Raw genomic sequence first — 22,687 nt, 5'->3', positions numbered from 1 at the left:
ACTCGATTACCTCAGCTGGCGTTAGTTAACCACCACTGGATTCGACTGCTCGTCGTTCAGTGTGTGGGTAATGGCTCGATGCTAATTTTCCCTGTTTGTATCGACTTGGCCATTGTGCCATGTTAAGATATCTCGGCCAGTCTCATCTATATCGTTAAATAGAACTTACTAAGGTAGTACATACGGTACGACGCGACGAATACGAGACGTTTCGAAGTTACAGAAAATGATAGCCAGTTCCACTTCATATACTATATAACGTTTGTGTATAATATTGAAGAGTTCCGATAGACTGAAGAAGTAACAGATCCCGACAAAATGAGTGATTATATAATAAGTAATGAGAAGTGAGCAGACTCGCCTGCTAGTTAGTAGTGGTCCCATGATCGGCAGCCGATCAACATTATACTTAATACAAACATATTGTAGGGTGTTCATATTGACACCTCGCTGTGTTCCGGCCATTATCTTATATCCTCCCAGTCCCAGTGGAAATAACGAGGTGTAGCAGCCCGATCGGGTATGGCCCGTTCTGTTTTCCGTCTGATGAGAAACGGGCAGATTGAATAGCTATGAAGCTATTACAGATTTGTCGTATTGGTGTGTACCGATGACGGGGCGCTTATTTCGAAAGCGCTTTCTTGGTTCTCGGCTTTCTATGTCGCTGTTTGTTGACGGTTAATTTTTTTGTCGTTGTTGCCGCAATAGCTAATATTGTTGATCGCCACCGTTGCTGCTGCTGCTGACTGGCTGGCTGGCTGGCTTTTCTACACTCAATTCATTTTCTGCTTCGGTTAAATTTCATTTTCGACCGTCGTCTTGTTTATAATCATGATCGCTTCCACCGTCAGGACCACTATTGTTTCGTATTCAGTTGGGGGCTTTCTAGGGAACTGAAAAAAAAAAAAGGGGGGAGGTTACCTAATGAAAATAATTAAAGTAGATGTGTCATTGCGGCCATGCAGTGTGGATGGTGTGCAGTGTACTATGTCACGTTTAACGAGAGCTGTAAAGTTCGCATCTTTCCTAGACTGCTGTGCTATAGGTTTTCGATAGAACCAATTTGATGGAGAACGCGTTTGTGTCATACGGAAGATTATGTAATCTCGAGCGTTTCAATATAATATTTTAAAGCATAAAGAAATTATTGAGTAAGGATTTTAGAAAAATACCTATTGCTTTAAACGTATAATGTAGACATAAAGTCGTATAGCTTGCCGAATGTAAAACATTATTCATAGCTAAAGTGCCTAGATCGGCTAAAATTTGATATTATAGCGGGATTTGATATTATCTACTGCATGTCGTGCAAAATGTGTGAGCCTGAATCGTCTTAATATAGCTAAGGTATAATAAATATCAATAGAATTAAATTAAAAAATTATTTTGGTCATCGACGCGCTAAAAACGATATGGCGTTTACGCATAATTCCAAACTGGAGTAAGTTTCCTAATTTCTACCTCCTTCTGACAAAGTTCCTATGATAGAGTAACGAAAAAAAAAAAGTACGAACCGTTAAATATTCATGTAACAGTGGAAATGCATCGATATCAGCTGCGGGCCGAATTATCTGGCCAATATCAGTTTTCTTGAAACATGAACGTACATACATGCACGGCTACGGTCTGTCTAAAACGTCACTAGCTTACTAAAAAATACAACCTATACAGAAACGTTCAAACTATTGCTCGCAAGAGGCTGAACGAGCTCGGAACAACTAAACAAGCTCGTTCAATTGTTTCATCGTTTTTTTTAGAGATTCGTTAGAAACGGAACGATCTCAAAATGTACACAATAGATCACCACTTGTTAAACACACATTTACTCACATACGGTCATCGCACAACTTTCAGAATCTACATGAAATCATAATAAGAAAATGTCAAAATGTGTAAAAAACAAATATGACAGAATAAGACGGCAGCAGACGATAACGGGTTTAATATCGTAGTGCCGTTTGTAATTACCAGAGCTACTGTCAAGACATACATATGTGCGTAAGTACGCACGCGGCTCATTAATGGGCCAACAGTGGGGATTCTCCTAAATCGGCTCCCGTTTCGGTTTGCCGACGGAGTGCAGATTGGAATGTTATATCAATGATCAAGCTTTAAAAAGGGACGAAGCCGAAGCCAGAAAGGTGGGGGGGGGGGGGGGGCGAGGCAAAAAGGACATCACACGTAACGCCAGAAGCTACTCCCGCCCAGTAGATTAAGCGGTAAAGGCAGCAGTCTTAGAGGGTAGTGACACGTCGGACGGGGATATTTCTGACAGACAGTAGCAAACGTCAGTCGACGATAGTGAACAGTCGTAGCGAGATGATGACGGTGATCCAAATTCAAAGAAAAGCATTTGAATTGGCTTCCATTCGGTCCGTCCAATATCAATTTTCCTTCTGCATGTCTACGAGGCGACAGGGATCGGTTCGTGTCAGATGATCGAAATTTTCGTACGAAACAGTTGCGAAGGAAGCGAATCGATGACGGGTAATCGAGGGGGAGACTGAACAGGCGGTCAGGGGCTCTCGAAAGAGCTTCAAGCAAAATAAAGGAATGTCTTTCTCTTTTTTGCGATCGTGAAGCATCGGCTAATTGATCGGTTGCGGCTAACGGGCAAATAACGCCTTTGAGTGGTGACACCTCGTTGGTCATCTTCGCACAGTTTCGAAGGAGCGCGCGAGCAGGGCTTAGGTCATCTACTGAGTTGGTTCGGTGTCCCTCTCCACCGACTTCTCAGATGTTTCTTGAAAGACGAAAAATGAATTGGTAATAGCAGTAATATCTTGTTACGATTTCTGTCAAATGCACAACATGGCCGATTCCGTTTGCTTCATCATAGACATCGACAAAATCACCCATATTGCCTATGATGTTTGCATACAAGTATGTACGTACCTACGTCGAAGACGTTAGGGCATAAAGGCATTTGTAAACGTTGTGTGTATCTCTTCGATTGCATGGATACTTGTAGTTGCTATTATTTCTGGCATGGAAGAATAACTGTTAACGCTTGTAAACCGACCTTCTGTCCGTTTCTAGAAGAAAATATTGACACACTTAAGGGCTTCAGTACCCAACTACCCGTAATGAAGTCTCTAATGTTCCTTAACGGTCTTGTTATCGCTGAATTCAAACTTGCGCAATCGGGAATAGATTTACAATGGCGGCTTCATGAATCGCATGGTCGTAAACTTTAAGCCATCATATAGACATCACGTCATTGTCGGGAGCTTTGCGGTTTACACTATTATATCCGTCTCGTGACGATGCTCTTGAAAGTCCTTGATACTAGATGTATGTATTATATTTCAAAGTGCATATTTTGATTATTATCTATCTGAGACGCTGTCGCATGCTGAGGTCTAATGGATTTTTTTCTTTTCCAGGACTAAAAAGTGGAACGTTGGGTCGAGAAGGAAACTTCAGAAGCGGCAGCACTAAAACCTTTCTGCGCCGCCGCCATCATCAGTACTAACGCGACCAGGATCAACTTTGCGATCGGCGTTAGGTGAATAAATAAGGGAACTGGGCGGTTAACAAAGGAGCACGGATCAGACAAACGAAGAACTGATTTCTTGTCTGTTGTTATGTGATGCGTTGTTGACGATTGATGACGACACACGGATTGAGAGCAGCTGCGCAGATGAACGAACCCGAGAGAGCCGAACCGATCAGAGGCCAAAACAACACGAAGATATAGAAGGAGACAGAGTGAAGGAGCAGTCGAGAATGTAGAAGATAACGAAAGGCTAACAATAGTTGCCACATCACTTCTCGTTGTTATCATCAGTGGCAATATCTTCAGCAGCCGAAGCCGAAGCGGTGGCAACAGCAGCCTCATGCGAATCAGAGCGACAACAATAGCCAATAACAAGCGTATTCGTCGCGGCCAATCAGCAACAAAAGTTCAGATCTGGTCCAATGACATTAAAGCTGTGCGTCTGAGATGATGCGTCGACAGCTGAGCTTTAGCCGTAATTTACTACGAGCGCGGCCAGTCGTGCAAACGTAGAACACGCCGCCGCCGACGGCGACAATGACGGGAACGAAGATTACATTTCTCTATCAGAAGAGATGAGGCGTACGAGAAGCGCGCGCGGATGCAAACTAGAACAGTGTCCGAACAGGCTCTGTGCTCTAATCCTTGAGCGTCTTTAAAGTGAGAGAATATCGTTGATCAAGCTATAGATGATGACCCTATCCAGAGCGTAGATGGAACGATGACGGGTAGAGAGGGACGTTAGGTGAGAGCTGCGCGCAAAATAAGGGAGAAATGACGAATTGGGTAGTGCCGAGTCATCGCAACATCAGCACAATTGATTTGTCCGTTCATGGATGCTAACAAAAACGAACCAGATGAAGAAATAAAGGAAAGATGCGGAGAACGAGCCAGCTTCCCATCAGTAGAATACCTAAGAAAAGAAGAAATAGCTAGCTTTTGTGAAACAGACGCAGATAACGGGGGCGGCAGCAGCAGTGGCGGCGGCGCCAGCCTCTACAACGTTAACAGATCTGAAGGGTAGTGGCGTTGGTGGTAGACGGCAATCTAGCTGAAGTGCCAAGTCAAGAGGAAACAGATGAATTGAAAGAACTTGTGTAATACTCACACCAAACATTTGTTCGCTGATACACAAGATCCAGGACTGGCGCACGTATGCGAAAAATTGAAATGGAACAGTGATATAATACCACATAACAACGTGTTGGCCACCAGCGGATTCCGTAACAGCAGCACTGATAACACCAATGCGAGAGGATGAAAGCCAACAGACAACTGAGCACTTCGGAGGACAATGGAAATACTCCCGGAAGAGGGCAAAGTAATAACGATGATGCCAATGTTTATACTGATAGTATCGTTGTTTTCATTGTTATCGTTTTGTTGATGGGACTTGTTGTACAAAACCAACGCTGCTAAAAGCGATATCATCGTAACCCTGCTAGGTGTTAATGAAGCCACACTAGTACCCCTGGGGAACCAGAAGGCAGAATTACAGATTCCTACAAGCAGAACGCCATCAAGCCGCTTTAGCATCGATAATGTCGCTAGGAGCTTTCAATAGAGATAGGTAACTAGAGACAATGGTGGGCGCATGTATTGACTGTCGCACTTCTTGTTCTATTGAGAACACAACCTATATTAATCGGCAGATGTAGACTTTACTGTGACTCACTTGAAAGAGAGAACGTACGCACAAACAGGCTTTAAAAATCAAAGAACTCAGGGTGTCCTGTCTACTGTAGAAGCTTTGTTTTTGTAATCCGTGATCGAGCAGACATATATAATCCAACCGTATAGATCGGTACTATATATAATTAAAACAACACCAGGCATCTTTTTATTTACCTGAAATTTTAGTTAGTTAAGACAATCGGACAGAGATGTCAGCGCTTTCCGTTTTCCGCCAACTGATAATTGCTTAGCTACGATTGCCTCTGGTCATATAACCTTGCGCGCTCCGCCATATTGAATTATTTGTATAGAGAGTACTTTGAGCATAAAGGTACCATTAATTACATTCATGAATATGCGGCCAGAAATCCTGCGTAGACGCAGGTTTACGTACTAAGGGTACGAATCGATACGCCGCACACATTCGACCCCAATACCTCGCGTTTAAGTTGTAGTATCTTCTTGAATATTGTCGTTAATCTTTGATGTATCGTGAATTGTGTGCATTGACGCCTTGATGGTTGAGGAACTTCGAATCATGCATTGAATAAGTAGCCTAGAATCTTCTTGTTGTAAAATAAGCAAGTATTTCGGAATCATTCGATCGTTGATAGCTCCATCGCCATTCGAGCACTTATAAATGGCGTGCATTACGTCCGTTCGACGTTTTCTGTCGCCAATTTGTTAGCAGCTAAAAGTGACCCTTATGTGCCGGCTAATGCCGACCCCAGTCGCAAGTCGTATTCGTCATAGCAGCGTTCCCGTGATCTACGCCGCAGCAGAAGTATTGCTGCTAGTACGACGTAATGAGGCACAAAAAAGGACAGCGATGTTTTTTAAGGTCGTTCATTTTTTCTGGGTGTTTGATGCGGCCGTGCAGGGGGAAGTGCATGGTGTTCTTCCAGGGTGCACGTTCACCACCAGAACTGCCATTCCGACTACACAGTCAGTTCTGAATAAGCCGTTGCGAGCGTGCTATTGACAACTGCTTCGGGAGTTCGCCCAGTTAAATATTTTGATACTGTAGCTCGGTGTCTTGTTTACCGAGAGGCCTATTGAGGACCATAATGCTTACGAGAGACAGACAGGCAAAAAAACTGATCTCAACCAAAGAAAAACACCGCAGCGTTAAGTTATTATCTAATCATTTACGTACGTCGCGTGCAATGTACAAGATATTAAGACGTGAAAATAAAGCACAACTGGAAACGCTATATTTTTATCGATGATTCACCAGTTGGCTATATCGTGCCAAGTACCAGTATACAAGTTAACGGAGCGGTGTGAAGTAATCATCTTTCGACACTAAGCTTTCTGTTAGAACTCGAGGGAAAATTCGCTCTTGCGGTTTAAAAGAAGATATAGTACGCAAATTATAGGTGAACATATAGGACGACTGCGCTCATGCCAGCATCAGGTAATATTCAAACTAGTCGTGTTGTGGCATTTCGGTCGAATGGTGTTCTAGAAGCTCTAACAAACTATTTGATCACTTATGTGGTTACATCTAGTTCTCGAATGTATTCATCCGCCGGGATGGACCTTTTTGTGTGCATCGTCAAATACGTGCTCATAACCTTCACGTAAGGATATCTATGAAAAGGATAGGAAGCGTGACCAGAATAGATCTGTAGAACCTTCAGATGCATTACTTCGAAATACTGTACCTACAACTTAGATGGTAAGCCGCTATTGAAAAACTAAGTAATCTACAGGCTTGTTGAGCCTCAGCTGCGGGACACTACTATAAACGCTCTACAGCCATGGCAAAGATCTCCATTTGTTGATCATAGCACAATTAACTGCGAACATACAATTCTCGAATTGTGCTCGCATCTTCTGTAAACGATACATCATAGAAAGTTTCAGTCACGAAACGAAAGTGTAATCGATCTTAACTTAGAGATTCTACTGAGTTCAGCAGTAGGTACACTCGTTCCTTACAGGCAGCATCGGTAACAAAGACTAAAACACATCGGAAATTGACCAGACTCAATAGGACGGCACGACTGGTATGATAAGTAGTTCTAACGGGACTCGTAGACTTATATCTCTCGTCGCCAGTAAACACACCCACCAATCCACGCATGGGAAGAATAGCACTCTTTTAAATCTCTTGCTCAGCAGATGGTTCAAGCCCAGCGCCACCGATGTCAATATGGCCATACTTGTTATGTGTGAAGCACACGAAAGGCGTTGCGGCATGTCGTGATACCGAGTGCAATTTTATGTGGAGAAATGCTTTCGTTTCCGTCCGAAGAATGCTCATGGTGGATAGTCTGGTGGATCGACCGAAGAAATAACCGTTAGCTGTGTGGAAATACAGCCAAACTCCAGCACAAACCCAGTATCCTGAAGTACACTACAATGTAATAGTTAGCCATGGAAAGCCTGTTCAAATGGGGAAGAAATCACGCTATACTGGTTCAGGCCATTCATGAGATGTATACCCCCATCTAATATCTATAGACACATCTAATATTCGCTTATATAGAGTTCTTCATTCTCCCCAGCCCCCCATTGGACTTGTCACTATTTGTACATGTGTAGGTAGCGAGTGAGCAGGGATCAATCACCAGTTTGTGAGATTGTTGCCTTCAGAAAAAAAATAGAGACCTTACAGTTAGCTGCTTAACGTAGTCGCCGCCCACCAGTGCCGAGGATCATTACGAAATTTGCATGACATATCGATGCTTTCCTTTGTAGAGCGCGTTTTATGCCATAATGATCTGCCTATCCCACTGGCTTTAGGATCTTATGAAAGTCGCTATTTATAGGGTTCAACCATTTCTGGTTGATGCTATTTCCATTACTACTGCTGCTAGTCCTGCCGCTGGGAATAGCTTGAGAATCGTTGTATATGTTTGTTGAATCAGCGTCACCTGCCAATGTTGAGTAGCGCGTGCAGAGGTCCTGAGGAATCTCTCAGCGAAAGATGGACAACGGATTTGAAGTGGACGAGGGATGAGTGCATTGGAATGTGTGGGAACTTCAGAAAAGTCACCACACTTCAGGTTGCACGCCTGTTAAAGGCTGCTACTAATTCGTTCTATATTCTACTACCTAGAAACATGTGCCTTGCGGAAATTGCCGGGACATGGATGCACAGAGCCCTGGCTCTAACCACGGATGTGTCTTTGTATGTTTAACAAAGAACGCAACTGGTCGGTGGGGTGTCAATGAAAATATCTGGGAAACATTATCATCCTAATAGCGTCGATAGCAATGCTAAAAATAACGGCCTGGTTTTAGTTGGGAAAGTTAGAGTTGGCGAAAACAGAAGCAGGCTTGGCCTCATGGATGTATTGTGGTTCTGCTTTTAAACTCGTTAGATATATTCGCTCATAAAATTGCGTCACTAACGTTATTCTGTGTTAAACAGCGCTTTGCTAAGGAGCCGGGTTTGCATGCTAATATTCGCTAGAGTGAATTGTATCTAGGAGAGTTGCACGGTCGACGTCTGTCCTAATTTCATAACTCCATAGCTGATCTTGCTGTACAAAAGACTTGTATGTTCTTTACCGAGTTTACTGAATAATTCCAAGAAAAGAAACGCGTCAGGCCCACAGCCTGTTTTAATGTGGACATTTTTTATTATCTTAGTATTGGGTTTTATGAGTCTTTCATTGAGCGAAAAAAGAACGTCCTCTCGTAATTAGGTATCCGACGTTAAACACAACATCGTTGACAAACCCATTTATCGTTCTGAAATATTATTCTTCCTGAGCTTCAAGGTTACGAACCTGGCACGCCGTGATGAGAGCCTGCAGCTACCCTGAACAGATTAGTTTTTATCTCTCTCTCGTGTGAACGTCCCATCCTAAAAACCTACTCGAAGAATTGGACTTTCTCCGCTAGAAATTACGAGCGCCTAAACCTTAGAGTCATACGCGCAAAACGATGTTAGGCTCCATTAAGATCTAAGCTTTGATTAAAGTTTTGATTATCTGAAAGTATGCATAGTTCATCGTAGATCAGTTAGTATTATATCCGAAGCAAAAGTAAAAGTGAGCTAGATAAGAAAAGATATCTGAGCCGAAATCGGGTCGAAGTATACGAACCCGTATTATAAGACGAAACAACCGCATATTTAACTGTACTAACAGGGAGTATCTAATTATTTAAAAAAAAAATTGCTTTCTAAAAAAGCGAGCGGTACTTGTACACAATTCTACATGAAAGCTATACGTACCTACACATGTATCATCCGAATTTTAGCGACACACGGAAATAGTGTATGGGTGCACCGTATTTCACATAACAAACATATACGCATTGAAATTACTAGTCACTATTGCACATATGTCTGAAACGTTTAACGAAAGTATATGCATTACATCGATCTGTTAGGTTTAGCGATGAGATGCACTACGCCTCTGCTAAAGATATTTGATTTTGTTTCGCCGCTGTCTGAGCCATTCGAGGCAGGGTAATCGTGTCATAAACGTCGTAGCACGCTCTCCTCTGTATCTGTTGTATTGTATGCGTCAGTCTGTGAGTGTCTGTATAGAAGCGAGTGCGTGTGGGCCACGAAGCCGCTATCTTCGTGCTTGTATGCGCCTCCTTTCTAAGCTCCCAGCACGTTCCTCTGCAGTCCCGTTCGGTCCGTCCGCGAAAGGCTCTTCCTTGCTCTTCAGCGACAACTCAAGTCTCGGTTCTCCATATCTCTGGCTGGCTCGTTCGCCGTATATTCGGGCGTCGATCGACCTCGGTCGAACTCGACCGTTTTGCTGAGCTGGTTTTCGTGTCTTCACCCGTCTGCTTTCTTCTTCCCGTTGCACGACCCCAATCCGTTGCCGCGGAAAGAAGCCCATGTCCTATCTGAGAGCCAAGACGCCCTACCCTTCCCCTTTCTAGGGGATTGAGGGGAGCCTCTCTAGCGGTTGTGTTGAAGGGACCTCGGCAAAGATCTCTGAACGAGGGGGAGATACCCAGAGTCGGTCCCCTCAAGCGATATACTCAGGATCCAAAGGGATCTATGTTCTTTGTTAGGCTGCCTCGGTAAAAGGCTGTTCACGACTTGTTCGATCGATGGTGTGGGCGGAGTTTCCCTATCTGGACTGCCTCTTTGGCCCCGCCCAGGAGCAGACCACAATCTGGGGACATACATGGATTTTACCGGGCCTTGGCCCAATTCGAGCTCAGTGCTAGCGCGCTCGACCATGCTAGGGAGTGCCGTGCTGCTGGTGTGTCGATGCACGTTTTGTGGGAAGGAACACAGGGGGCACTGAAAATGGCATAAATGAATGCGGTAATAGTTGTGTTGCAGATTGCTGTAACGTTGATACATCGTCAGCGATAGTGCACATATGATATACGCGTCGTATCTGTTGTGGTCTACGATCTGCTTCCGTGATGACTTTGTATTTTTGGAAGATTTCTGCTGTGGCCAAGGCTGCATCCGTCTAAACGAGCAGAGCTGAAGTTTGCCGTCATCAGTTGGATAGTTTGCTATTTTAGCCACGCATAGATTTTTCTAAAATGCTTTCAACAACAGATAAGAAATGAGGCGTTTAAGGCTGAGGGAAGAAATTGTGCTTGTTATCGTGATCCAGAAACGATGTGATTATTTTTACTTCCAACAGGTATTAACAATAGAATTGATAATGGAAGCTTTTTTGACCCATTTCAACGAAAAAAAAAAAAAGAAGTATGTTCAGAAAAAAAATTATTCTTAAGTTGAATTTTTCTTTTGTTGTCCTCGCTGACAGCATAGCTTAGATAGCAGACAGATAGTATTATATCACAAGATGCCTTTCACTGTTCTACTTAAACATACGAGGCACCGCAATTTGAGTTAGAAGAGTAATTGAATATCGTCAGTATGTGTCAATAAATATTAAATAATTATAAAGAGCAGCTGAGCTTATCACCAGAACACAGACTGAACGTGCACGATATGCTCAAACTTCCCTCGTCTGGACGAAAATTCTCGCTTGTAAGAAGGGAGCTAACTGCTTTCGTGTCGAGCTGAAATTTTAGGTATTTGTTCAATTCAACTTATCCTCAGCTTAACTCAAAAACTCACTCTGCGTTTTTTGAAAGTTCAACTTCGTAGCAAGTTAAAGTTTGAGCACTAATCGACGCTGCGTCGCCGCCGTTTTCGACGATACTATTGACTTGCTGAAAACATCGCGTGTCTAATAAAGAACACGAGTATGGAACGATACGACTCACTTGATAAAGCCATTATTTAACGTAAGATACAAATATCAATAATAGTAGTAGGATGACAAGAATGAACATTTTATTAAAAAACACACAGAAGTATACTCGAATATGGAAACATCAAAAAAAAACATTTTCACCGCGTCCATGTGTGTTCTCGTATTTTCTAAATTCATTTCAAGGAGAACGCGTGGAACAAACTGTGCGCGTTTGTCATGATCTTGATATGTTAATGCCACTGGTTTTATGACTGCAAATCTACGGCAGTCTCCCCTTTTGATTTGTTCGCAACATCGAAGAAGCCGAAGTGCAGCCGCTGCTATTATGGCCCTTAAGTAATCTCCGTCCTTTTATCGACCCGGTTCGACCGCTGATAAATGTCCTTTATGCACATACTATATCGAAATTTGCCGCTTTTCAACGAAACTGCTCGAACACAGCAGGGTACCAAAGGTGCACACGCGGTGTAAATTCAAATTGCGTTGAATCAAATCAATGCTCCGTAACGCAGCCCGCCCTTGCCTAGTTGATTTCTCCGCGTAAGCTGTCTCATATAAACTTGAACTTTGTTTTGTCGGACAAGGTACTTACTTAGTAAGGACTATAGAGTTAGAGAGCAGCGTCTTGGTCCGTGCTACATAGATAGGCCATCAAAGTTATGACTGAACATAATCCGCTGACTAAACATGACATCACCGTATGTAGATTTTTCAGTAGATTCTATATTTCAGTTTATCCTCTAAGAATGTTTGTTCATTGGTCTACCTTAAAAAATAGCTATTTCCAGCCGAGCTCCAGGCGTAAAGACAGCCACTTAAATTAAACACGATGTTCCATATATAATATTCTGACTTTTGTAGAGCATTTGACGATTTTCTCATATACTTTAAAATGAGGTTATGCCATGAGCAGGGCCGACCATGTCGCCTGTTTTGCACGACAGCTACCGGCCTCCTGATCCACAGCACCGCTTTGAGTTTAACTTTATATATATACTATTTACATTTAGACAGCTAGACTATTTCGTGTTACACTTAAAATTAAAGACAAGTTAAACAAGTTCAGCTGGTAATTATTTTCCGGACACGAGCTGAAACTAAATGCAGGTCTCAAATCTGAACCATCTTCTAGAAACATGGCCAGCTTGTAACCGTCTCGAATTTAGCCATTTTGAGTGATTAAGGAAAAAACGAGAAGTTCTTAATGATTCTCTCGTCTCCGACGTCTGCCTCATACAACTTCAACCGCTTAATAATCCTCGGAAAGGTCATCCGGTAGAGGCGGGTACGTTAAAGCACGTTCGAATTTGCCCTGCTTAAAATGCCAACGTCTAAAAATGTCCCACACCTTCAGCGACACCATAATATTTAAACTAAGGTAAAAGAATTTGTTTATTGCAGAATGCAGCTGTATACAGGTCGTTTAAGTATATATCTGAGTGATTTTTATTTAATAGAATAGAAGAACCACTGTCTGAACGTCGTTGAATTTTCGAATAATCAGTATATCGACAACGATCATTCTATATACATTTATTTACAATGCCAACCTGTCGTTTGGCCGTTTGCTGTTGCCAGGCCAATATTTGTTCGATTATCTTGGTAGATGCAACTGTCTAGATTGACATCTCGCTAGAACGTCGGGCTAATATTTGCGCTAGATGTCCGTTCCCCTTTATGCCTGTATCTCGGCTCAAAATCACGGTGCCTATATCAATCAGTTTAATAAACTTCTAACGCTTAGACGTACGAGCAGCCAAATCACAAAAGTTGAGCTCAGATGTATTACTTTATCGGTTCTAAATTTGTTTCATGCTTGCAAGGCCTCAGCCCACTTATCGAATCGACGGATATGGGGCCCCTAATCAGATCGATTGAATTGCGTACCTCTCAGTCGCTTTAGTTTAAATAGATTTCTATTCTTTTTTTTTTTTTATTTCCGTTTATCATATTGCATAATTCGAAATATTGCTCTGATCTGTCAAGGAGTTATCATAGATAATGACGAGCTCAACAAGTTATCCGGATAGACATAAGTGTGTTACTTATGTACTGACTGTATGCGTTGTAAACGTATATGGGTATAAACAAAAACATTTCGAACTGTGTACCATTTGCAATATTTGAACCAGGTCTTAATTTGGTAGTCTGTTATTTGCTGATGATTGGCTCATGCAACACTGGCGTAAAGGCTATTTGGAGTTCTACACTTTAGGTTACATATCTGCTATCGCGTTAAAGAAAAACTAAAAAAAAAAAAAACACGACAAACTTGAATTGATGAAACTATGTTGTGTCTATTCAGCTGGCAATACACAGAGACGTTTATTAAATAGGGTTATGTTCTGCTTGTGCGAATGGTTCAAATTTAGAAGATGCTTCTTCTATTTATATCTAACTTTCTATAATTTTCCATGGTTTAAGCGGAAACGATCTGTTCGTGCTTGGTAGTATTTCCTAACCAACTGAAATGGTCTTCAGTTAGTCTTCAGACTATCGCAGCTCTGGCGAGAAACACAAAGTGCACGGTACGTGTGAGTAAATGAATCAAGTTCTAGGTAAGTTTGGCGGGCTGTTGGCGTTAAGTTGCAACTGTCGTAATCTATGTCAAATAGCTAGTAGCGTCATCTAAATGTTACACTAGATACTTAACTGCTGCTTTCCCCACTAGCATTATTCTCACTACCAATATATTGTAATCTTTTCGATGTAGCTCTATCTCAAGATTTTGCTTGTCGCCAATGGTTTCTTATGGGAGTGTGACATACCTCACGTAGCGACACATACAAATCTATTCCTAAATCTTTATTAATAACATGAGTGACTTCAGCAGCAACATTGAGGATCATCGTTCTTATCCTCGTCAACGCGAGCGCGACAACAAATTCCCATTCAATGAGACGAGATGAGCTCTCCCATGCAAGTCAGTCTTACCCAGACGAACAGCGATTAAGAAGTACGTCCGTGAGCGACCGGGCATCGACTCGGCGCAACCCTCATATTGAATTCGAAATGTTTTTGTTACACCTTAAAAGTTAACTTCAGAGCCATTACGAGCGTTTAGACTAAAGAAGCGCTATGCGTGTCGTAAGTACAACCAATGTCACAACAGTATCAAACGAATCATGTTCCCGACTGAACGAAGCACCCAAACTACTACAAGGAAGAGGCGGCCGATTCCTGCTGTTTCTAGGCGTTCGCCGCTGCTGTTCGTTCGCTTGTTCATACGTCCGTTTCGTCGTTAGCCACCTGCAATAGATCTCCTTTATCTTCCTTACCGAGCCTTGTTATGCGTAGATCCATACGACTGAGCAGGCGCAGTTATCGCTACGCGAACGACATTACACGATTCAAGCAACCTTAGCACGACGTCGTTTACACGTAATCGGACGTATGTATGAACCGTTCGGACACTGCTCGAGTGTCGTCTATCTTAGTAAAGCTCCCAGCTGGCCGCATATATAGAATAAGTTCTCCAACATGGTTTTGCGCAAAAGTAGCGCAAAACAGCAGCGGCAGCATCCAAGCCAGCTGGATCCGATGATGTATTGAAGTGTTCGATAATGTAAACTTGCGGCTAAATGTTGACACCACTCCAGACGCACAACAGCCAGTCGTGCACAAAACCATGATCGTGGCGCAGTCGTCGTCACCATCCACCACCGTCGTACTTGCACTTGTCTTATCTCACAACGATCCCGTCTGAAAGCTCTCTGGTACTTCTAGCATGCCATCGTTAACTCGTTATTGCTTTCTAACTGTGTGTTGGGATTCGAACACGTCTGTCTGGCCATTCGATGAATCGATATATATATGAGTATAGCTGTTGCCGCAGAAACGAGTGGAACACCCAAGTCGTCTACGAGGACCGTACCGTATGCGCTGTTGGCGGGAATTTCGTGGGGACCTCCTTGCACGAATTGGATAAGGTACGCTATTGGGTCACGGAAAACAAGTGTCGTTTGCTTATTCATTCAGGTGGTCCTGTCCTTATAGCTTTGCCCGCTGACGTCAATGCTCTTGCTATTTTGCTTCCATTTATCGATTCGAAAAGGACATTGTAGTCGACATGGAACAACCGAAAAATTTACACAGGATTAGGAAACATTACATATTGATCCACCTCTAATTAGATGGGATGAGTGCGTTGACTTGTACGGAAGATACCAGAAAATAGCCGGTCAAATGTAGATATTCCATGCAAGATATACACCGCCTTCGAGAAAAAAGTTTGACCTTTTTCATTTGATAGCTCTATCGAATACGTAGTACTATACAATGGATCAAAATTAGCAACTCGGTTAACGACTTACATAAAACGTTTTCGGTCCTAATGTTTCAAGCTAGCAAACATCTCTAGGAACATTAAACGTGGACCGGTTTTTTCTGTTGTTGTAGTTTTTACTCGACGACTTTTTATTCCGGTAAAATTTGGTAAAATGTCATTGCCTTGCTTACATCTACAGACTATTTATAGTCATATTAATAGGCTCATGAAGCGCTGTAGCTCTTCTACGCATATCAGTACTGAGCATTCAGAAAACGACCTAACCATCCAAATTTTGAAACATGGCCTATTCCATGTAAATTACGAAATCTACATTGACAGCCGGAATGGTCACATGTTTATATAGATGCTTAAATGTAAATTATTAAAGCAGCGAGTATATGTTTTGGCAGGCGGCACATCGGGCATAATTTATTTGATACAGCCGCTGAGGACAACTCCTGTAAAGGGAAAAAGAGGTACGCTTGCCGAAGACTAGCAAGTCTTACGGTCTTAAAGGGGTCACAGCCTTTCGATAACGTGCCAGTTTAGAAATCCTACATTTCTGAGACACATGTAGGTCCCCGAAGTTGGATCATATCAGCCATTGTTTCGTACTGGAGTTCAGCTGCCTAATACTAGATTAGAGCAGTTTCAAACGGCAAAATTGGAAGCTTTTACAATTTGTTTTATCAATACCAGTCATTTCGCTCGAAAAAGTCAAAACATTCATTAGAACTAGATAGAGTACAAGCATCTTCAGGAAGCAGACTGTGACCTCAGCTAGAGAAGATTATGCTTCATACATAATCAATACGACGCTAACTAAGTCGACAATCATAATTCGTTTAAGTTGAATTTTCTCTAACATTTCGTCGAACCGTGCGAGATTAGGGCTTGAATGTTTAAGCGAAGAGCAATTGCTACAAGCTAAGCATGGTGCCTTAAACTCGCTGGCGCGATCTATAGTTGGACACGAACCATAATCGTCATCACAGAAACCTTCCCTACACGACGGCTTCCTGAGCTACCAGAAGATCTAAGGGAAAAAAAACTATCAAGATACTTAGGACAGTTCTTCTTATCGTGATTGTTATTGCTTCTTTCAAAGACGATATGTTAAACGGGTACAATTATAGATTAGATACGCTTTGTAACACGCGCGACTAACTCGTTCCCAGTGCCTCTACAATACAAATAGACGATTTTGCTGATAAAACAATGTAAAATTAGCCCAGGTCTCATTATGCTGTTACGTTAGTTCTCATACTGGTTGGCATACATTGAGCATCCCTCACTTAACGAAAAACGCATACTGTTCTGTTGTTTGCAAAACGTTTTCCGTATTCGTAGTTCCATGAAAAGCATTAAAAAAAACAATTGATCTATACGTCTTAGATATGCGAGCTGGCCCGAATGTACTTCGTCTGCAGCATTATAGAGAGGGCTCAAAATCTGCGAGTGACTTATCGCCAGTTCATTATATACAGAGGAGTGTTTCTCGTATTTCACAGGCGCGATCCGTTGTGTAATTTTCCGTCAAAAGCAATCTCCAGTCAGTAGACCCGATGTCGGCGAACCGATCTTACGTGTCTTGTATCGGCCCATGAGCTAGTTCCTGCCCTTATAGCAATCGCTGTTTTATATGCTTGTTTCGAAGGATCAGTAAATCGCATGGCAGTTCAGCTAGCTGGTTGGCTGGCACCAGCCGCTGACGGTAAACACCAACGGGGCCAACGTAAAGCAACGCTAAGCTATAGAACTAACGAAACCGTGAAACCAAGTGTAAACGGAGTGATTTCTATCGAAAACTAACTAACTAACTATCATCAGCATCATCGACATTCACATCAGCATTGCCATCGCCATTATTATTCGATGGCTTAGCCCATAATAAATACACAGGTGAACGCATTCCTTCAGTCTGCCAAGTCAAGCTAAAAGAAACTCAGAAGGATGCAGATAAGACGTAGACGGACGCTCCGGATTGGGGGAGGAGGGGTCTAAGGGTCGGTTGGAGGAGGGGAAATGAGCAGCGCGGAAAGCAGACCGGGTTCGACGTGCTCTACACCTATTGCTCCTCGAGCTCCGTAATTATTTCGGCGCTCGCTTTCAATCAGTACGCCACGCAGAAAATGTAGGTAACTTTATTATTAATGCGGACGCCGATGTTGCTATTATCGTCGTTATGTCTGCCGTTATAATTACTGAGGCGTTAGACACGTTCACATGAAAATATAGACGCAGCTGAGAAAGAGAGAAGGAAAGGCAGAAGCAGAAAAAGAAATGCACCGTCATACAATACAGACATGTATGGTGCTAAGTACGTATGGGCTCTCTGTCTCCTTCATCCGCGCACAGCCTTATCAAACCAAAGCCCAGAGCCGACGACACTGCCATAACTCACAGATTAACTTCTTTAATTTCTGAAGCTCCCCGTTTTTTTTAGTTTACCCTTTCCCAATTGTCGCTTTTTCTCTCGCCATTTCGCTGTCCCTTAGAAGCTTCAAACAGCCGCCGATATAGAGCGTACGCGTATTTTCAAACGCGACGTTGAGCTTTAACTTCGGGCAATGAACATTAGTGGGATAGGTCGCCGCTAAGAGCTATTGCAAAAATCTAAGCCAAGAGCTGGCCCAGTTACTAGGGCGGGTAGCGACCGCTCTGAAGGCACTGAGGCCGGCTCGTCTTCGCCTTCACGTTTTCTCTACGATGAGCACTACTACATTACTTCATTCTATTCTCTAGTTCGCTGTCGTTCTGTTGCGTTCGGTTATTGTAGACTGAATTATAGCGTATACGAAGCTTTGTCTTAGGTAACAATGGCATATATAATAGTATGGACGTGGACGGGAAGTGCAGAGGCGACAATAAACGAAAACCAAAGCACGTGTAACATTGCCACATATGAACTGATATACATACCGAGCTAAGAAAGATGTACATCCTGGTAATGCAGGATGAACGGGGATGCCTGATTAATACATGCCTATCTCAGAAGATGTTCGTCGTGTACGACAGCCATTGAATAACAGCATTCAACCGGCCGCTGCCCCTACGCCAAAGTCGCTCGTAGAATCGATTGTTGACGGTTTGAACGCAGGTTTCTAAAATTCTTTGAGTCCCTAAGAGACAATCATCCCCGTTGACGTCCTTCACTAACAATAAATTGTCTGTTTATGTTTATCGATTGACTGCAGAAACAAACAGGAAAAGGATCAGTAATGGCAAAATCCTTACGTGCACACGTCCGTCTACGAAAGCTATAGAAACAGCTTTTTCTGTCTAGACATCTACTATAGTAAATGGGTCTAGCTATTCTCTTATTCATTTACAGTCATTGTTATCTTATATATCTCATAAACCGTTGCTTACATATTCTCGTTGGGTCACTCTGTTCTCGAAATGCTCTTAGTTTTTTTAGGGTATTTCCGTATACTAGACGACAAAGGCTTGTCGCATCAATCCGTTCGCGCGTGCCTAACTTTTCAGGTATCAGGGCCTACTAAACCAAAACACGCTCTCTTTGTTTGATTTAACACATACTCGAAGGGTGTATAATATCAGGCGCTAGGTCTGTTTGCATAGATAATGAATCGAAGGAAACTTATCGGATTATTGACAGGATACCAATTGATCAAGACTATCTTTTTGCCTGCCTCGTGCTCCATCTATTTTTTCGGCTTTTTTTTTCCGTCAGTTTATCAGCCTGATTGTAGCTGCTGAAATGGTTGCGAGCGCCATACGTTAATGAATATCCTGAGGTAAAAGACACAGCTAATTTGGGTTGCTGATTAATGATTTTCTATTTTGTTTAGTTTTTTTTGGAAGTTAACCTGTAAAGCATTGCGCTAAATGTCGCCTGTACTAAACCCCACATATCGGTGAATACGGTCACCCCCTGTTGTTCATACTCATAAATTCCTTCATTTGAAGTCGACTTAAGCACGACACTTCTGTGTGATTTATATTTAACAATATTTTGCTTAGGAAGTCGATAGAAATCAAGTGACTAGTAGTTACTTTTAGCGTGTTCCTAATTTAATATAAGTGAAAAGCTTTGTTAGCAACTTAGTTTAGAACCACGCGGGCGATATCATTTAGGGCAGGTATTAATTGCAGCTTAAATTCAACCTGCAAAGTTTTGGCCTTCTATCGTAACACTCCACGATTTATTTTAGCCCTATTTTGTAAAAGAAAATCTCTTCGAAAATGTTGGCATAAAACAACGTTCCCTGCATTCCTATTCATCTCACTTATTTTTGTTCTATCACATTAAAATAATTTACGCATATTGACAATGCTTCTAGTAGTATGCAAATACCTGTGGTTCCTTGCTGCTAAGAGCATCATCTTCACATAAATACATTCTTCTTATCCTGCTTTGATCACAAAATCCATAAAACTATAGCGATTATTCATAAAATAAAACGACTAATTTAATTTGTCAGCTTTCGTAGTGAGTACCTCAGAAAATCCGCGAGCGGTCTTCATATCGCGGTCGTGCTGATTGGATCTACGTCGAACTTCAGCTTCTGTGTGCAAACAATCAAATGACTGAGCTACCATAGATCGCGTCACGCACGAATAGGAGAGGATTTCGCACAGATACTAGATTCGCATGGTTTAACCGTCATGAATCGCCGTTCCTGGCGTGCCATCCTTTGAGAAGGATACCCGCCTTCGGCGTCGCCATTGCGTAAAGACTAATTCAATACGACACATTGATTTTTCGGAAGAATAAATGAGAGAAAAAAGGAACGCACAGAAGTAAGCCGCGCTGACAAAACAACACTATAAAACTCTATGTGAGTGCGACAGCACGCGCAACAGCATCAGTCACAGCAAGAGCAGAAGTCTCGCGACGGGATATTACGAGAGTCGGAATTGTTTGCTTTGAGAGTTCGCTCAGTGGGAACAACAGCAGCGGCGCGCCGATATCGCACGTACGCGCGCAAAGTCCCTCTATTTTGTTCTTCGTACGCTTCTCCACATGCCTCAAACAAGCCAGCCTGGCTCGGACGGTGTCGTCGTCGTGGCTCGACTGAGCGATCGGTCTGCCGGCCTACTCCATCCACTACCACCGGTTTTTTTTTCCCGACTCAAGAAGAACCGCTAATGGACACAAACGAGTGTGGGGTCAAATTGCCGAATTCAGTGATGTACATCACAGCCGCAAGGAAACAAGTGTAAATTGAAAATTTGTGAGCAGTCGACGAGGCAAACAGTCGACCAGCCAGGTTAGCCATAGCGTCCCAATCGCCCAGCCATTCAGGCTGGTAGAGGCACGAGGTGTCAAACAGATAGATAAACAGATATACAAACGCGCGTACGCAGAGACGGCTACAAACAGCCTCATCAGAGAGACAATTTTGGACGCCGCGAAACTTTTTTTCTCATTTAAAAAAAGCGGGCTTCGTCCGTCGCGCTGTGGGTGCCAGCACGGAGCTAGCAAAGCAAGCTGTGGCTCAAAGAGATCTATCCGGCCCTGGTTCGACCTACCAGATTTCTATCGTGGTTAGGGGTGAAAAAGCAAAGTGGGCAGACCCATCGAAATCGGCCGTTAGCAACCGACCGCTACGCTGGTCCAAGTCATCGGGACCGACTTGATAGAGCAGAACGTATAAATAAATATATGGAAAAGGATCAAACAACCGAGGAATTTGTGGTCATCTCTTAAAGGTAATACATCTTAACAACCTAAGCATCCATAGGCGTAGTGGTGGCAATAATGCATCAACAAACCAGCTGTGAAGGAAAAAAAGGCAGCGCGAATTGAACGATTTGGCAGTGTATGTGGTCTCTGTTGTTGACGATTCTCTTGTTAGCTCATGATCCAGTAGTTGTTGTCGTTGCCGCTATACCTGTACTTAGCTGATGCGGTAAATGCGAACGGTTAAAGGGGCTGACCGACCGTTTCGGATGTTTGCTTTGAGGTTGAGCGAATACTACCGACCTACTATCATCAGCATGATGAGGAACAGCGGGAGACGACCTGATTGATAATCTACAGCGGCCGAATCTGCCAACATGACGGTGAAGGCGTTAAGGAAATAATCAGACTTTGCAATATTAGCGGCACTGCCATTGACAAGTTTAACGAGCCTTTCGTCTATTCAATTATGGGTTTCGCTTAAAAGGGAGTGAAAGATACTTCGAAACAATATTCAACATAGATTCTTATCATGCTCATCTTGAGCTTTCGAAGCGGCAAAATATCTGGAGCAATCTCGCTAGAAATATTTACTTAGCACCTGCATTAATATACCTCCGGTGTATTCGTCGAAAAAACTGAAATAGTTGGATAATAGCGGCATTAAATTAGACTGTCTTTCACACAGTCGTCGCGGGGAGAGATATAGTGCGTCTGAGGTCTGTCCACCAACTAAAAGATAGAAAAAGATGTGTACTGCGAAACGCCCATAATGAAAATTTTGCAAAACCACTCAAAAGATTGTTGCAGCAAGCACGCATAAACGTTCTATTGTATCTTTCAATCGTAAACTGTAAAAAACTAAAATGATCTCTTATGCCTAATCATTACAGTCTGGTCGTCGTATCCTAACACGAGAATCTATGCCAGTCCACATCCAAGCAGTCCATGCTTCCCAAATAATAATATAATGGGCATATATAGTGTTTATACTTTAAATCTAGCCATTGGCTCAGAGAAAAGTTTGCGTAATATAATCGGGGTTCGACCCAACGGGCCGCTCCGTCGTATTATGTTGCACGTCGTCGACTATACAACGGGTTCGTCTTAAGGGGGTGGCGCCATCTGGTAGTCGTATAGTAAAGCTTGTAGGCAAGATTCTAAACATGCCCGCTGCAGAAAAGCATCGTCGTTAAAAACATACTATTACAGGGTGTTTTAAAATTTGAGAACCAATATTTAATTTAGACATTTTTTTAGTTTAAGTGTACGAAAAAATTATTTGACAGATATAATATATTTGATAGTATGAAAAGTGCCGGCTCGATTGTAAAAGTGAGTACACAAATAAAATAAAAAGCCTGCTCTCCCTTTAATACTGATTCAAGTTGATTGAAAAAAGCAAGCAGTAAAGAGCCAATTATTAT

The 22,687-nt window shown here is 42.6% G+C and overlaps 1 protein-coding gene and 1 long non-coding RNA gene across 3 annotated transcripts in view; one reads left to right on the top strand and one right to left on the bottom strand.

The window, feature by feature from the left end:
* Nucleotides 1–11,395: 11,395 nt before the first annotated feature.
* LOC147756554 (uncharacterized) lies at nt 11,396–14,873 on the bottom strand. Its single transcript, XR_015323347.1, has 2 exons — nt 14,619–14,873; nt 11,396–14,379 (listed from the first exon to the last, which is right to left on the bottom strand). It is a non-coding gene; the product is annotated as an uncharacterized LOC147756554 (long non-coding RNA).
* Nucleotides 14,874–15,044: 171 nt separating this feature from the next.
* Nucleotides 15,045–22,687, top strand: part of LOC111247441 (kinesin-like protein KIF3B) — a 22,935-nt gene continuing 15,292 nt past the window's right edge. Inside the window, exon 1 of one of the 2 annotated variants that reach the window (XM_086983070.1) lies at nt 15,045–15,269. The gene's annotated coding sequence lies outside the window, so the exon portion shown is untranslated. The remainder of the gene's footprint in view (nt 15,270–22,687) is intronic. The other variant, XR_015323346.1, reaches the window with a different exon arrangement.

This window comes from Varroa destructor, unplaced genomic scaffold (genome assembly GCF_002443255.2).
Source record: "Varroa destructor unplaced genomic scaffold, Vdes_3.0 BEIS01000003.1, whole genome shotgun sequence".
Taxonomy (NCBI): Eukaryota; Metazoa; Arthropoda; class Arachnida; order Mesostigmata; family Varroidae; genus Varroa; species Varroa destructor.
Note: the sequence above shows the minus strand (reverse complement) of the source record. Positions and strands in the feature narration are given on the sequence as shown.